Raw genomic sequence first — 16,545 nt, forward strand, 5'->3', positions numbered from 1 at the left:
GTCGTTGAGCTTGAAACGAGCTTCCTGGGATCAAAAACGTTGTTTCAACCCCTAACTGGCAACCAGTAGGAATATTTAATCAAAATGACAAAAAATATCAAATAAAAGTAAGAGGATAATCCTCTGCCACTCCAAGAAGTAAGTAGGTGGTCACAGTGTTGCCAAATTTATTCTGGAATGTTATAATGTCTCTGCCTATTGGCAAAACAAGTTTTTCCACAGCTGAACTGTATCTTGTGCGTGTAATACTTGTTTTCGAAAGACACACAGAAAGTAGTAGCCTAGTTAACCAAATGAACAGGCTATTAAATTTTATTTGCATCTCTGTAACTAGGGGTCAGGGCTAAATCGTAATTAATAATAATTTCCAGATTCAGTGACTCCAACCTAAGTACAATAAATTAAGATTAGGGGGAATTATTTGAATGGCCCAACTCTACAGTAGCTCTTGTGATTATGTTTTTCTTCCTTATGTTTACTAGAAACTGAAAACCTCATTTGTTGGACACAGTTCAACAGCAGCTGTTTGTTGCATCATTATAACTCATACTTCATCTTTGACAGGAAATAAATTGCTAACTATTGTATATGCTAATTGCTCCAACACTCCATGACCCCACACACTACGCAGGTACCCCATCATGGTTGGTAAATAAATTAGTTACACAGTCTATTGTTATCTGAATCTAAATTCCTGTTGGAACTAAATTCCTTTGGTTAAGAATTATTTCTACAAGGCTTAATACGTTGTGATAGATAAACAAAATCCTTGGATACCACGTGAGATACTGAAGTGAATTGACAATGCACTGGATCACGTAAGTCGCAACAAGGCACTTTGAGTAGACGATATTCTCTCGGCATTATTGATATCCTCAGGAGGAAAATCGTGGTTCAAATTGTTTAAATGGCTCTAAGCACTATGGGACTTAACATTTGAGGTCATCAGTCCCCTAGACCTAGAACTACTTAAAACTAACTAACCTAAGGACAACACACACATCCATGCCCGAGGCAGGATTCGAACCTTCGACCGTAGCAGCAGCGTCGTTCCGGACTGAAGAGCCTAAAACCGCTCGGTCACAGAGGCCGGCGAAAATCATGGCAAACGATTCCACCAGACACACAAGATATATGATACGGGAAAAATACCTTCACACTTCAAGAAGAAAGTAATAATTCCGATGCCAAAAATGACAGTTGTTGACACATGAGACTATTACCGAACAGTCTGTCTAATAAGTCATGGTTGCAGAATACTGACACAAATTATTTACGGAAGTGTCGGAGAAAGAAACTAAAGGAAGCTATAAGCTTCCAGATCGAAAACTATTATAGAACTCTTAACTTCACCATCTTAAGTATAATCGAAATTTCAATCTCAGTACCCCCTAAATGTAACGGTCAAACTTTAAGAAACTGTTATCTTGCATTATCTTGCATCCTTGTTAAAGCTTATATTTTTTTGCCTATACCAGCATGGATCTTAATTTTTTGTGAATACACAATTCAGTTGATTATATGTGGCACTGAGTAACTTGTTAACTGGTTTCTTTTTGGATCTATTCTCAACGCGAGGTTCTTATACAATTTTTGTGGTAACTGTAAAATGCTTCTTGGTCAGGAAAAGAGGCTTCACTGGACACAGACCACATCAGGCACAAAAGTGCATAACATCTTGCAAATACATGAAATTTTGTGCAGGCTCGTGTTGCAGATAGTATTTGTTTTAGTAAAGTAGACTTTCGTCGTAAAGGTATTCAGATAAATTGTAATTCATATGCATTAGAACAGAGAATATTTCTCACAGTTCTTCTCGTTGGTTTATTGAATATAACAGGAAAACGTCAGAGAGAAAGTAACCACCAATAACACATCCCCGCACTCACCAGTAACTAAAGCAATCTGACGATCGTCAGCCAGTTTTTGGATTGCACACCTGTAGAAAGCTACTGGTTTGGAGATAAAAATGTCGTCAATCCTAGTTTAAAAAGCGTTTTCATCCACAAATAAATTTTCTTAATACACTCCTGGAAATGGAAAAAAGAACACATTGACACCGGTGTGTCAGACCCACCATACTTGCTCCGGACACTGCGAGAGGGCTGTACAAGCAATGATCAAACGCACGGCACAGCGGACACACCAGGAACCGCGGTGTTGGTCGTCGAATGGCGCTAGCTGCGCAGCATTTGTGCACCGCCGCCGTCAGTGTCAGCCAGTTTGCCGTGGCATACGGAGCTCCATCGCAGTCTTTAACACTGGTAGCATGCCGCGTCAGCGTGGACGTGAACCGTATGTGCAGTTGACGGACTTTGAGCGAGGGCGTATAGTGGGCATGCGGGAGGCCGGGTGGACGTACCGCCGAATTGCTCAACACGTGGTGCGTGAGGTCTCCACAGTACATCGATGTTGTCGCCAGTGGTCGGCGGAAGGTGCACGTGCCCGTCGATCTGGGACCGGACCGCAGCGACGCACGGATGCACGCCAAGACCGTAGGATCCTACGCAGTGCCGTAGGGGACCGCACCGCCACTTCCCAGCAAATTAGGGACACTGTTGCTCCTGGGGTATCGGCGAGGACCATTCGCAACCGTCTCCATGAAGCTGGGCTATGGTCCCGCACACCGTTAGGCCGTCTTCCGCTCACGCCCCAACATCGTGCAGCCCGCCTCCAGTGGTGTCGCGACAGGCGTGAATGGAGGGACGAATGGAGACGTGTCGTCTTCAGCGATGAGAGTCGCTTCTGCCTTGGTGCCAATGATGGTCGTATGTGTGTTTGGCGCCGTGCAGGTGAGCGCCTCAATCAGGACTGCATACGACCGAGGCACACAGGGCCAACACCGGGCATCATGGTGTGGGGAGCGATCTCCTACACTGGCCGTACACCACTGGTGATCGTCGAGGGGACACTGAATAGTGCACGGTACATCCAAACCGTCATCGAACCCATCGTTCTACCATTCCTAGACCGGCAAGGGAACTTGCTGTTCCAACAGGACAATGCACGTCCGCATGTATCCCGTGCCACCCAACGTGCTCTAGAAGGTGTAAGTCAACTACCCTGGCCAGCAAGATCTCCGGATCTGTCCCCCATTGAGCATGTTTGGGACTGGATGAAGCGTCGTCTCACGCGGTCTGCACGTCCAGCACGAACGCTGGTCCAACTGAGGCGCCAGGTGGAAATGGCATGGCAAGCCGTTCCACAGGACTACATCCAGCATCTCTACGATCGTCTCCATGGGAGAATAGCAGCCTGCATTGCTGCGAAAGGTGGATATACACTGTACTAGTGCCGACATTGTGCATGGTCTGTTGCCTGTGTCTATGTGCCTGTGGTTCTGTCAGTGTGATCATGTGATGTATCTGACCCCACGAATGTGTCAATAAAGTTTTCTCTTCCTGGGACAATGAATTCCCGGTGTTCTTATTTCAATTTCCAGGAGTGTAGTTTGTGGGCCCTAGGTCAGAAGAAGAAGCACGGAGGTGTGCTTTCCAGCCAAGTTTCTGGATAGGTCTTTTTGTGAAATCAGCAGAGTGTAGACGGGCGTTCTCGTACAGTAGCAACACTAGCTGCAGTTTCCGTGGTCGCGTTTCATATGTTGCGACTGCACGGTACCTCAGTTCTTGAAACAAATGCCAACTGCGATGGACTTACCTTTAGGATTCAGTTCTTAATACGAAACATTTTTCTGTGTTACTAGATAACGTTAAATTTTGAGAACTCACACTGACCGATGCTTCTCTCTTTGCTTCTTTTTTTTTCCTTAGGTACTATCATTATCTTCTGTTTATGTAGTTAATAAACTATGGTTCGCCAGCCTGTGTGGCCGAGCGGTTCTAGGTGCTTTAATCTGGAACCGCGCGACCGATACGGTCGCAGGTTCGAATCCTGCCTCGGGCATGGATGTGTGATGTCCTTAGGTTAGTTAGGTTTAAGTAGTTCTACGTTCTAGGGGACTGATGACCTCAGATGTTAAGTCCAATAGTGCTCAGAGCCATTTGAACCATTTTACACTATGGTTCAAATCCCGTCTGACCATCTTGATCTACGTTTTCCACAATTTCCGAAAACATATTTTTGTTGTTCGTTTGCCTGTACGTCTGTTAAGACCTCTTTTCCTCTGGAATAGGTAGAAGTATCGAGTACTAACAAGGGAACCTCCCCATCGCACCCCCCTCAGATTTAGTTATAAGTTGGCACAGTGGATAGACCTTGAAAAACTGAACACAGATCAATCGATAAAATGGGAAGAAGTTGTGTGGAACTATGAAAAAATAAGCAAAATATACAAACTGAGTAGTCCATGTGAATCATAGGCAACACAAGGACAACATGAACTCCGCAGAGAGCTGGTCCCGTGGGTAGCGTGAGCAGCTGCGACACGAGGGGTTCTTGGTTCAAATCTTCCCTCGCGTGAAAATTTTAATTTTTTATTTTCAGTTTATGTGACAAACTCTTATGTTTTCATCACTTTTTTGGGAGTGATTATCACATCCACAAGAAAACCTAAATCGGGCAGAGTAGAAGAATCTTTTTACCCATTCGCCAAGTGTACAAGTTAGGTGGGTGGACAACATATTCTTGTCATGTGACGCACTTGCCGTCACCAGTGACGTATAGAATATATCAGACGTGTTTTCCTGTGGAGGAAACGGTTGACCTGTGACCTTGCGATCAAATGTTTTCGGTTCCCATTGGAGAGGCACGTCTTTTCGTCTACTAATGGCACGGTTTTGCGGTGCGGTCGCAAAACACATACACTAAACTTATTACAGTGAACAGATACGTCAATGCACGAACGGACAGATCATAACTTTGCGAAAATAAAGAAAGTAAACTTTTCGCTCCAAGAGGGACTTGAACGAAAGACCTCTCGTTCCGCAGCTGCTCACGCTAACCGCGGGACCACGGCGCTGCTTACCTAACATTACCCTTGGTGTTGCCTATCTTACACATGGACTACTCAGTTTGTATATTTTGCTTATTTTTTCATAGTTCCACACAACTTCTTCTTGTTTTCTCGATTGATCTTTGTTCAGTTTTTCAAGGCCTATCCACTGTGCAAACTTATAACTAAATCTGAGGGGGGTCCGATGGGGAGGTTCCCTTGTACGGTCCACGGTCCCCGGAGGTGTAAAACATTTAAAGTTCTGAGTAAATGCAATAAAAAGATACGGCCGTACGTTAAGGTCCCCTTTACTCAAGATCAGGCAGAGCTGTTGTTGTTGTTGTGGTCTTCAGTCCAGAGACTGGTTTGATGCAGCTGCCCATGCCACTCTATCATGTGCAAGCCTCTTCACCTCCCAGTAACTACTGCAACCTACATCCTTCTGAATCTGTTTAGTGTATTCATCTCTTGGTCTCCCTCTACGATTTTTAGCCTCCACGCTGCCCTCCAATACTAAATTGGTGATCCCTTGATGCCTCAGAATATGCCCTACCATCCGATCCCTTCTTCTAGTCAAGTTTTAAACAAATGTATCTTCTCTCCAGTTCTATTCAATACCTCCTCATTAGTTATGTGATCTATCCATCTAATCTTAGCTATCAAGTTCAAATTTATGTCAAATAGTAAGGTCTGCGATCTATTGGCGGTGTATACAGGGTGTAAGTTTTAAGTTGACAAACCAGAATAACTCGAAAAATAAGCTTCACACGAAAAAAATGTGTAGAATACGAAGTTGGTTATTTTTGAGGGGGGCATCTGCTGGTGCAAAAATTAGCCCGTCACCACAGCCCCTTGGGGGTGGGGCGGGAGGAATCGCTGAACTTCTCGTAAGGCAGCAAGTCTAAGACAAACAATAGAACAATCTCTAACACAAGATGTTACCATACAGTAAACAGAGAATCAAGTAAAAGCCACATGAATTCTGTCGATCCTACTCATCTACTGCTCTAGGCTAGTAGGGGTGGATCATCCATGTCGTTGATGAGATGCTCTGCTCTACGAAGTAATTCGTAATGACTGAATCGGTTTTTCTCTTCTCTAGCCGTCAGCTGTTTTCACTTCCGCTACATTTGCTTAACGAATATGTTATAGCGTCCTTACTGTATAGGATGTTGCGTCATACCTAGCGTCTCTTACATAATGTTAGGGAGACAGCTTGGCCTGCTCTCTTGCAACGATTTTCTGCTGAACTCGGTTGCAGTCTCGCTCAAGAGTATCGAGGCTGCTTTCTTCCTGACAGAGTAACGGTGTTGAAATGTCTACTCTTCCCAGATAGCGGCTGTCGATACTTGAGTAATGCCGGCTATTCGAACATAGAAAATCTTACTCTCCCCTTTCCTTCCTAATTTGTCGCATAACATTCCTCTCCCCTTCAATAAAATTCGTTACGAATTTCACCCTTTGCTATCTGTTTGGTTAACTATTGTACACATTTATATGAACTTTGAATCTTTTGTTTCTTCAAGCACAAAGAAACTCTCATCCTAGCTCAACATTATTTTCCTACCTTGCTTCTTTTTACATATCACTCTAAAATATGCTACTTACTAGTACCAATCCACTCCAAAAGAATTTCATGGATGGTTCTTCCTTTGCATGATTTATTCTTTATCTGAGACAAAAGTACAATGCACGAGCATCACCATATCACTAGTGATTGACACACTGATTGTAACAGTTTTTGTTTACAGTACTCTTGATGTTTCCGCATATGCTGTAACAAATCATCTATCGAAGTTTCTCCTTTCTCTGCAACGACTAATTCACCTATTGCCTGCAGTAAAGTGGGGCCTGAATTATTATTCAGACATTTTAAGTTAAACAGGATAACGCGCTAAAAGTTTTCTCCGACCAATACATCATTGCTGAAGTTCCCTAGCAGTACCAGTAATGGTATGACGAAGGTGAAACTTTGTAATGGCTGTATCAGACAGGGTTTCATTTACTTACAGTCCACTTTGTTTTAACACTAATTTTGTCATTCTCGTAAATGTCTTATTACTATTTCGATTCACTATTACTGTCTCTGAGAAAATATAGTACGTAAAAAGTGCCTGACAGTCAGCTGAAAATGTGGCTGCGGCGTTGATACTACATTATTACACTTCTGTGCTTCTATATTTCCTAGAAACAACTGACTTTTACGGGGTCACTTGTCAGTTAGAGCCACCTGTAATTGAAAAATTGTGAGTAACTCCTTGACACAACTGATTAGGTCTCCTATTGACATGACAATATGCGTATCTCTTTGTTCTACGTAACACTTTACTGGCTTGCATTTGTACTCAGTTACCGAAAATTTTTCATTTGACAGGATACAGATGAGTGTGAAACATTGGTAAGAAAAATTTAAACTTACAACTGTAAACTGGATGTTAATATACACCTCACCTTGATCTGAATAAACATTAACTCTAGAAACATGAAAGGAGAATTCTGTATTACTTTTTACTAGTGGTACAATGTGACGTGTCTCTGTTGAAAATTCTTTTTCCGCTTGTTACAGTCCCAGTAGAAACTGCTGTGATGTTAACAATGTTGTACTTAACTGTCCATGTATGGTGTATTGCTTCATGACCCTTTCAATTTCTGTTCTCCAATGGCAAGATTTTAATCACCTCTGCTACACATATGTGCAAAAACATTATACCCGTGAAAATATATTTCAATGTCATCCATCTTTGATACAATCTAGGAGAAAGGAATGACCATGAATCCCATCTGCTCAGAAAAAAATCGTATCTTACAGAAACCGGTAATAGCAAATAAAAAAATACAAAATTAAACAAGATACACTGCTATTTTATCAGTTGTCCTTATACCTAAGCTCATAAGATACACTATGTGCTATTCTTGTTCCATGTGGTAATTTCTTTTTCTGCAATAACAGTGCAGGTATTTGCGATAACTCGTCAACTATACCCTTAAGTGTTCAAGGAGCAGGAGGCAGAGATTAGTGTTTAATGTTCCACGCACAAGCTCGGATTAAGGAAGGATGGAAAAGGAAATTGGCCATGCCTTTTCACAAGAACCTCCCCACCATTTGCATGAAGCTATTTAGGGAAATCATAAAAACCTAAATCAGGGTGGCCAGACACAGGTTTGGACCAGTGTCCTTCGAAAGCGAGTCCAGTGTGCTAATCATTGCGTCAGCCCACTCGGTAAAGTGTTTGACTCGGCTAACATGTACATCCTATTTTTTCGATGGTAATTGCTACTTGACACTGTCCAGTGAAGTTATCTCCACTACATGGTACAGTCCTCGAAATTTCATGCAGAATTTCTTGGTGTTAATCTCTGGGGTATGTAACGCCGGAAATGCATATCCTCCTATTTCCATCTATTGTACTATTTTTTTTCCCTGCTTTGTTACCTCAAGATATGACATTTCTGTCTCTTTGTATATTGTAATTGTTTTACTATTTGTATATTTATGCATTTATGTCGATGTATAATTGGTTTGTTTCGTAAATGTTATTTGTATTTTTACGCTGGGTCTTGCCTAGGGAAAACTGCTATCGAACGATTACATCGATAGGTCGTGTGAAGAATCAAAGTGTGTAGGATCTTTGGTAGTGTTAACTCTGCCGCGTTGAGCGCGGGCTGAGCAGAGAGAGAAGGAGTCAGTAGCGAGTGGAGCAGGTGTGTTGTGTGACGCTCCCGCGAGTTGCCGCGCTTTCGGGGTTTGGCAGCATGTAATTGCGCTCGACTTGCGATGATAGTTTCTGACATGGTGTCGCGGACGGGAAACATTAACTAGCGCACATCAAGAGCCCGTTTCGTCTGGTGACCGTGTCGAGAAGAAGGCGCGCCAACATCCAGCTTCTGCAACAGCGACGGCCGACAATGAGTGACTGTCGCCACCTCCTCGATCGACGGCTTCAAACCTTCAATCAACCATCAAGGAAGACTGGAAGCAAGTAAAGTTTTAGAACTGTATGGCAGACCTCAGCTTTTCAAACTGTACCATTTTCGTAACTATAATAACAGCAACTTAGCATGAACCTTTGTTGCTCATTGTCCCAATTGCATTACCGAGCAGGGTCCCTTCCTTTTCCGAAATGAACCCGAGTGTCGTTGAAATTTAAACGCCAGCACTAAAGTAATATAGCTAATTCTATTTCACTGCTTTAATTTCAAAGTTCAGTTAGCTGGCTACAATATTCAGATTACACAAGCACAAATTAAGAGTGCGAGTTTTGTTATCGTATTTTAGCTTACCTGTGACTGCAGCTCAGCTTGGTACGTACTAAATTTTACTATTGTTAATTGTTCAGAATCATTTAATTCAAGTTCAAAGTTAAATCTCTTATTTCCAAATTGCGTAGATTCAAGTAGTTTTTTTGAAATGATTGTTGAGGTAGTCCAAGACTAACCGTATTTTACTGAATTTCGATGTGATTCAGAAAGAAAGCTCACTATTAACTTCAGTCACTAAATTAACTTTCGATTTTCCGGTTTTATTAATTCTTTGCTAAATTAAGTCAGGGTGTAGCGAAATTTATTACTTCTGACAAACTTTCAGTTTTCACACTACACGTGTCAACCTTCAGTTGCCACGCTTCTAGTGCTAATTATATGTGTAATAACCTTTCTTTTTCAGTTACTATAGTAATTGTCCTTAGGACTGGCGACCGTGATTTCCCCCAAATCTCAAATACCTAATTACCGCTAGTTAATTGTTAACGTAACGGCTGCACATTTACTTTCTTTATTAACTTTACCCCTTTTCAAAATTAATTTCCACCAGTTTCATTAGCACATTTCCTTTCATTTAGATGTAGCCCTTTCCTCCCTCTTTACCGACAGCTTAACTTCGGTGACGATTGCTTTTCCAAAACTCCCATTAGGTACACGCGGTTTCATCTTTCACTGTCATTAAGGTCGGTAAGTGAGGGGGAGGTTACAGGTAGATGAGTCGTGGGACAAAGGGGGGATCACTGCACACTGCATTGTTGCCAAACTCATTCAAGATGACGAATCCAAGATGGCAGGCACAGATGTTTCAGTGTCGCACTGACGTCACGGCAGGAAGTTCAAATTTTGCAAGAAAATAGGGCAACTGGGCTACCTCCACTAACCTAACCCCATCCTCTCCTACTCTCCACTCCTCCCTCCACTTCTTCCCTTCCTTTCCCTCCTCCATCTGGAAATTTCTGGGAAAAGAATTCAGTGTGTTCTCAGCTGCTGGGTAGGATGGATGTAAGTCTTTACTTTGTATGAATTGCGGTATATTGTTTATTTAAACAGTTTGAATTGTAACTGACAGTAGCTCCATCCAGTGTGTTCGCCTTGAGGTTCAGAGTCCAACTGGCCTAGTTCAGAACACCACCACGAGAGGGTACTGTCAGCTCTCCCCACCTCACCTCCCATAACATGATCCAAGATAGCGGTATGGAGAAAAAATGACATGAAATTGGCTCAGTCTATGTCTATCTGGTGGACTGGGAGGACAAACATAATTATTTACTTTGTGTACTATGTGTTCAATGGATGAGACGTCTGTGCTGGAGAAGGAGGAGTTTAATGGTTGTATTTGCTGTGATCATGCATTTGAGGACTGTGTCCACAGCCACCTGCACAAAGGTTGGAAATCAATGTTATCTGGTGAATGTTTGAAGAAGACAAATACACTTCATCAGATAATGAAGATGCAGCAGGATAAGCTAAGTTAAACTTTGCAACTCATGCTGATAAATGTGTGTGCTGTAACTGTAGATCATTTGATGGAAATCCAGTCAGTCTTCAGAAGCGCAAGAGAAAAAATGTTCATCCATGCTGGCACACATGCTCCCTGCCACAGAGTCTCCATGCCCCACTGGAAAAGGTCACTTGGCGGGCTCACAGCGCTGTCAGGCAGTAGCCACAGGACAGCCACACGCTAAGAAGCAAATACCTCAGCATTATTTGCGGTGTACGAATGACCCTGTTACAGGAGTTATTACATCTGGTGTGTCAGCTGTGTGTGAAATATTGTCACATACCAAACTTGAAGAACTAAATGTACCACTGCACAAAGAGAGTGAGCTTTGCAGATAATGTTAGAATATTTAAACAATTTGTGGTGTCTTATTCTGAGGAGTACCACCACCACACTTGAACAAAGACTCGGAAAAAAGTTCACGGCACACTTGTGAAACTGTCCCTGAAACACTTCGTGTGCTTTTGTGGGAAATGCCACAGCCTTCCCTTGTCTTTGAGCATGGGCTGCTTCAGGAGTTACTAAATCCAACTGAATATATATCTAAATGTCTGCCCGCTTAGCTGGGTGGTAACGTGCTTACCTCCCATGCAAGCGGGCCTGGGTTCTATTCCTGGCCAGACTGAAGATTTTCTCCGCTCGGGGACTGGGTGTTGTGTTATCGTCATCACCAGCGCGCATGTCACCCAGTGTGGCGTTGACTGAAATAAGACATGGACTTGGCAGCCAAACTTCCCTGGGTGGGGCCTCCAGGCCAACAATGTCATACACTCATTTCCATTTTGTTTCTAAATACATTTTCAAAAAGATTGTTGCACAGTAGTTTGCTTCAGTTTTGCGATGTATACCACCACACTTGAACACAGACCCTAAAAAGTTTGCTGCACACTTGTGGAACCTCCCGGAGACACTTCACACGCTTATGTGGAAAATAGATTCCAAAACTAATATCAGCTGCAATATCTGATTTTACACGCCAAAACGACCCTATTTGGAAGTCGAAATTAATATCTCTTTAACTCTAATGAGGTCTCTCACCACTTTTCCAATATTAGCTGCTTGTCTGAAGGCACTGCCAGAGAGAGAGAGAGAGAGAGAGAGAGAGAGAGAGAGGGAAGTTTCTGAGACTTTCAGCTGCTGTGGTGTTCATCACTTTTCTGAAACGATGACTGAGCTCAGTTTATACTTGCTGCTGGAGTCAGGGACGTTATTTTCCTCACTTCTCGAAGTACATACTGGTATCTAAGCACAGACGGGAAAATCAGAACAATTAAATTAACAGAATTCGAAGCAATGTCCTACAGACGAGAAAAATGTCTAGAACTTTCGGTGAAATTTCGATTAACAACAGCTGCTGGTCTAGAGATGCTCTGAAGCTACAAAGGTGGGTGACGGACAGCATCCCACCTGTATGAACCATTGGAGGATGGTCTGCTTTGACTTGTCTCTGAACACTCGAACAAAGAAGACTCACATGACTCACAGACATCACAGAAGTTCCCATAGATACCTTGCCCTCATCTTGTTCGAAACAGGCTGTAGAGGCTCCTATACCCTGAACAAAGGATGTCTTGTGACCTTCAGACGTCAGGGAACCTCCTGTGACTAGAGCATTCTGATTGGTTATTAGGGAATTTACCTGCCAAACTGCTGCTGCTCCCTGCATTCGAGCACTGTCGGTCATTTTCTCCAGACAGACAAATTAGGAAACTTTCAGTGGCAAAACTATTTTGTACAGATCGAAAAAAAACATATAGCAGTCATATTGCACTGACAATAAACCCAGCAAAAGTGGCCTACAGATCGTGAAATACGCAATCTATTGCGAAAGACACATCCTGAGTTACAATGCTCTGCTACTGTCGAGGAACGCTTGAAGTTTTCAGCGTGAAATAGACCCCCAATTGGGCTGTATCACCACCAACGATTAACATGTCAATTTAGTAACCACGGTTTAAATCCTGCACCATACAAAATCATCACCTCTGTATCCTGCATATAGCTATCGGCTACCAGACACTCATACATATACTGCGAAGACAAAAAAAAAGAAAAAAAAATATGAACACATGCTCTAATGCACTAGATATCTCCCGTGAGCTCGGTCGGTTATCCACCATGGTCAATGGTCACCAGTCAACTGTCCCACACATGCTTGCCTGATGCGCAATCGGAGCGCCCTCTGTGGCAGCAGACACTCTTCAACTGTTGTACAAAGTCTGGGGTAATTCCCCTGGCACAAAGGCGTTACTGTTTCCGGCCCCAAACTGCTTGCTTGCTGATGCATTTCCTACACCCATCTCCAGATTCTGGGATTACAAGAACGTATGTATTTTAATATTGTTTGCCAGAAATCATACCATTTACGTGATAGTTCTCGATATCGGCCACATTGCAGTTTGCTACCGATCGCTTGCACAGTATAATTCCGAAGATAAAGAGTACTATTTATACCTCTAGAAAGCCGAAACTTTAACGAGGTGCTGTGAGGTGGGATATGATGAAAACCACTGAGTAACTAGAGACTTACCTCGCGCGCAAAGATCTTTATGTGAAAACTCGAAAATATACGGGAAATTGGCACCTGTTTTTCACCATCTAGATGCACATAACACACATCACCAACGAACTTCTCTCAAAAAAATAAAGAGGGGAACTGTGTAGAAAGACAGTAGAAGTAATCAACTGTACAATTTGGCTATTCAGTCTCCCAGGATACCGCCGCCACGCGCTTCCGCACCCCAGCCACAATTGTCCTGGGAAACCAGCCATATATTTATCACTGTAATTATCATTAAATATTACGACTTCAGCCTCAATCTTATGACATTTGACCCCTTCCTGATTGCTGAGGCTCTGGAAATATAAATATCTATATCCTCTTTATGACTGAACATAATTTTGCACATACAATCCATCACCTCCCTTAAGGCTATCGCAATTATCCATGTGAAATCCGTACCTCCCCTCAGTCATTTCCTTCGCGCATGTCGGAACTCTGACCACAGTACACATACTTTATAAGCACTCTGATCACAGAAAATCCATCACACTAAGTACAATAATTTGCCAATATCTGAAAGCTGGTGACACCAAACAATACCGAGCGAAAATTCGCGATCGATGGAAATGCCTCATTTGTCTTTCTTGTGAGTGGTAGTAGTGTGTCCTAGGATCATTTAAGCTACCAGCTATTAAAAATACACGAACGCAACGAGTATGTTACTGTCATCCTACGAGGGTTGACTGAAAAGTAATGCCTCCACCCTCGTAACTCTTCAACAGTTAGCAGCATTGGTATGCGGCAGGTACTGGTGTGTTCCGTTGAGGCGAGAACATCTGACCTGCGTGACAAACAAAGAGGAGGACGTCCTGTGACAGCAACCACCGAGTTTCACAAGCAAAATGTTGACAGACTGATTCAGGACGATCGTCATATCACTCAGAGAGAATCTGCAAGCACAATCGGTATTTAACAAGAACGTGTGGATCATATTATTGCTTTGCTTGGGTATCGGAAGATCTGTGCATGATGGGTACCCCAGATGCTGACTCCTGAAATGAAAGAGCGCAGACTTAAAATTTGCCAGGAACTCCTCTCGCGTTACGAGAATGAAGGTGACGCCTTTCTCCATTCAGTTGTGACAGGAGACGAAACGTGAGTATAACATTACGACCTGGAGGCGTCGAGAGAACTGTGAGACTGTGGTTGCGGAAACAGTGTCGACTTCTTCTGTGACGGCTTCAGAAAACTTGTTCATCATTGTCAGAAATGTATCCAATTGGCTGGTGATTATGTGGAAAAATGAATATTGGTAATTACTGATCACATCCTGCCTCGGGCATGGATGTGTGTGATGTCCTTAGGTTAGTTAGGTTTAAGTAGTTCTAAATTCTGGGGGTCCGATGGCCTCAGATGTTAAGTCCCTTAGTGCTCAGAGCCATTTTTTTTCTACAGAGATAATGGTGATACATGTGAGTTGACTCCTGTCTTTAATGCTTTCCTGTAGAAAAGAGGACCATCTGCCTCTAAATTCACACTCATGTGTATTAAAGTATGAGAGAAAGTGAATGGGTTGATTGGTTGAGATGGAGTTTTAACGAGTTATGATTTAATGGTAGACTTATGATGCATTCTAGAGAGACAGGAAGATGTTGCTGCAAGGTATATATCGCACATTTAACCATTTTTTCCGTTTTCTGTCAAGGGGTATCAGTTGTGCGTCACAACCTCCATTCAACTCATATACGACTCTGTGTTCTGTGTCTGACAGAGTACTATCTACCTGTGATCGTGAACAGTAAACCTCTCCATACCACAGTCATCGGAGGACTCCCAACTCGTGTGTTGATGATCAAACATGTCCATCAATGGAAAACCTATTTCAGCACCCTCCTCTAGACGAACGAAGATTTATGCGACAAACTCCATTCCCCTGCTGCATCTTGGATACAAAATCGAGTCTTCAGTTCATAACTCTGGTGATTCTATGATAGGTGTTCATGAGGTACTGCAACCCCTGTGTGTATCTCTTCTTGAAAGATGTATTGTTTACGGAGTTAGTGGCAGCATGATGTGTAATTTCACATGTCAGCCACCACTGCTACGCATTCATCTGCTTCCTTGTAACAGGCATTGTTCATTAGTAATGATCATTTTATAGCACTGATACGAGCATAATATAATTTCTGAATCGTGATCGGATGTGAACAGTGGGCGCTATACATCTCTGGAAAGCTATATTGTGCATGTATCACAAAGACCCTATGCGTTTTTCTTTGGTGTAGAAGGAACTAGTTTTATCTTCTTAAGGGTTGTCACGACAGTGAATGGGATATCAAACTTGCTGGGTGATGTCAGATGTTGGACATTTATGTCCTGCATTAGAGTTCATGTGTTTATGTTCTACGATCATTTCAGTCTTACCTTCTTGATACTGACCCGAGACTCTAGAACAATGCTTCAGAATTGATAGTGAAGGTGATTTACGTAAAATGCTTCGAACTGCAACCATCTGTAGCTCCATGATGCATAAAAACCAGATGTTCCTTATGTTTCTTCTTAACTATCTGTTATACGTGGGCTGTTCGGAAAGTGAGGTGGGATCGGTCGTGAGATGAAACCACAGTGAAAATGAAAAATTTTTTATTCCAACAGTTAGCCACACCTTACTGCTACATCTCTAAGTAGTCGCCGCTCCAACTTAGACATTTGTCGTGGCGTTGTACAAACTTTCTACTACCCTCGTCACACAAAGCAACCACCTATGCTTTCCGCCAATTCTCTACACTGGTCTGAAATTCGTTGTTTGTGCCAAAATGTTGTCTTTGTAGCCAGCACTTCATGTGAGCAGAGATGAACAATGGAAGAAGCCAATTAAGGGTTGTGTTGTGTGTGATCAAATACTCGCCAGCGAAAACGCTGCAGGAGCGTTTTCATTGCCACTACAGAATGCGGCTGAATATTGTCTTGAAAAAAGAAATGTTCAAATGTGTGTGAAATCTTATGGGACTTAACTGCTAAGGTCATCAGTCCCTAAGCTTACACACTACAGGGCTATTACAAATGATTGAAGCGATTTCATAAATTCACTGTAGCTCCATTCATTGACATATGGTCACGACACACTACAGATACGTAGAAAAACTCATAAAGGTTTGTTCGGCTGAAGCCGCACTTCAGGTTTCTGCCGTCAGAGCGCTCGAGAGCGCAGTGAGACAAAATGGCGACAGGAGCCGAGAAAGCGTATGTCGTGCTTGAAATGCACTCACATCAGTCAGCCATAACAGTGCAACGACACTTCAGGACGAAGTTCAACAAAGATCCACCAACTGCTAACTCCATTCGGCGATGGTATGCGCAGTTTAAAGCTTCTGGATGCCTCTGTAAGGG

The sequence above is a fragment of the Schistocerca cancellata genome, chromosome 4 (genome assembly GCF_023864275.1).
Source record: "Schistocerca cancellata isolate TAMUIC-IGC-003103 chromosome 4, iqSchCanc2.1, whole genome shotgun sequence".
Taxonomy (NCBI): Eukaryota; Metazoa; Arthropoda; class Insecta; order Orthoptera; family Acrididae; genus Schistocerca; species Schistocerca cancellata.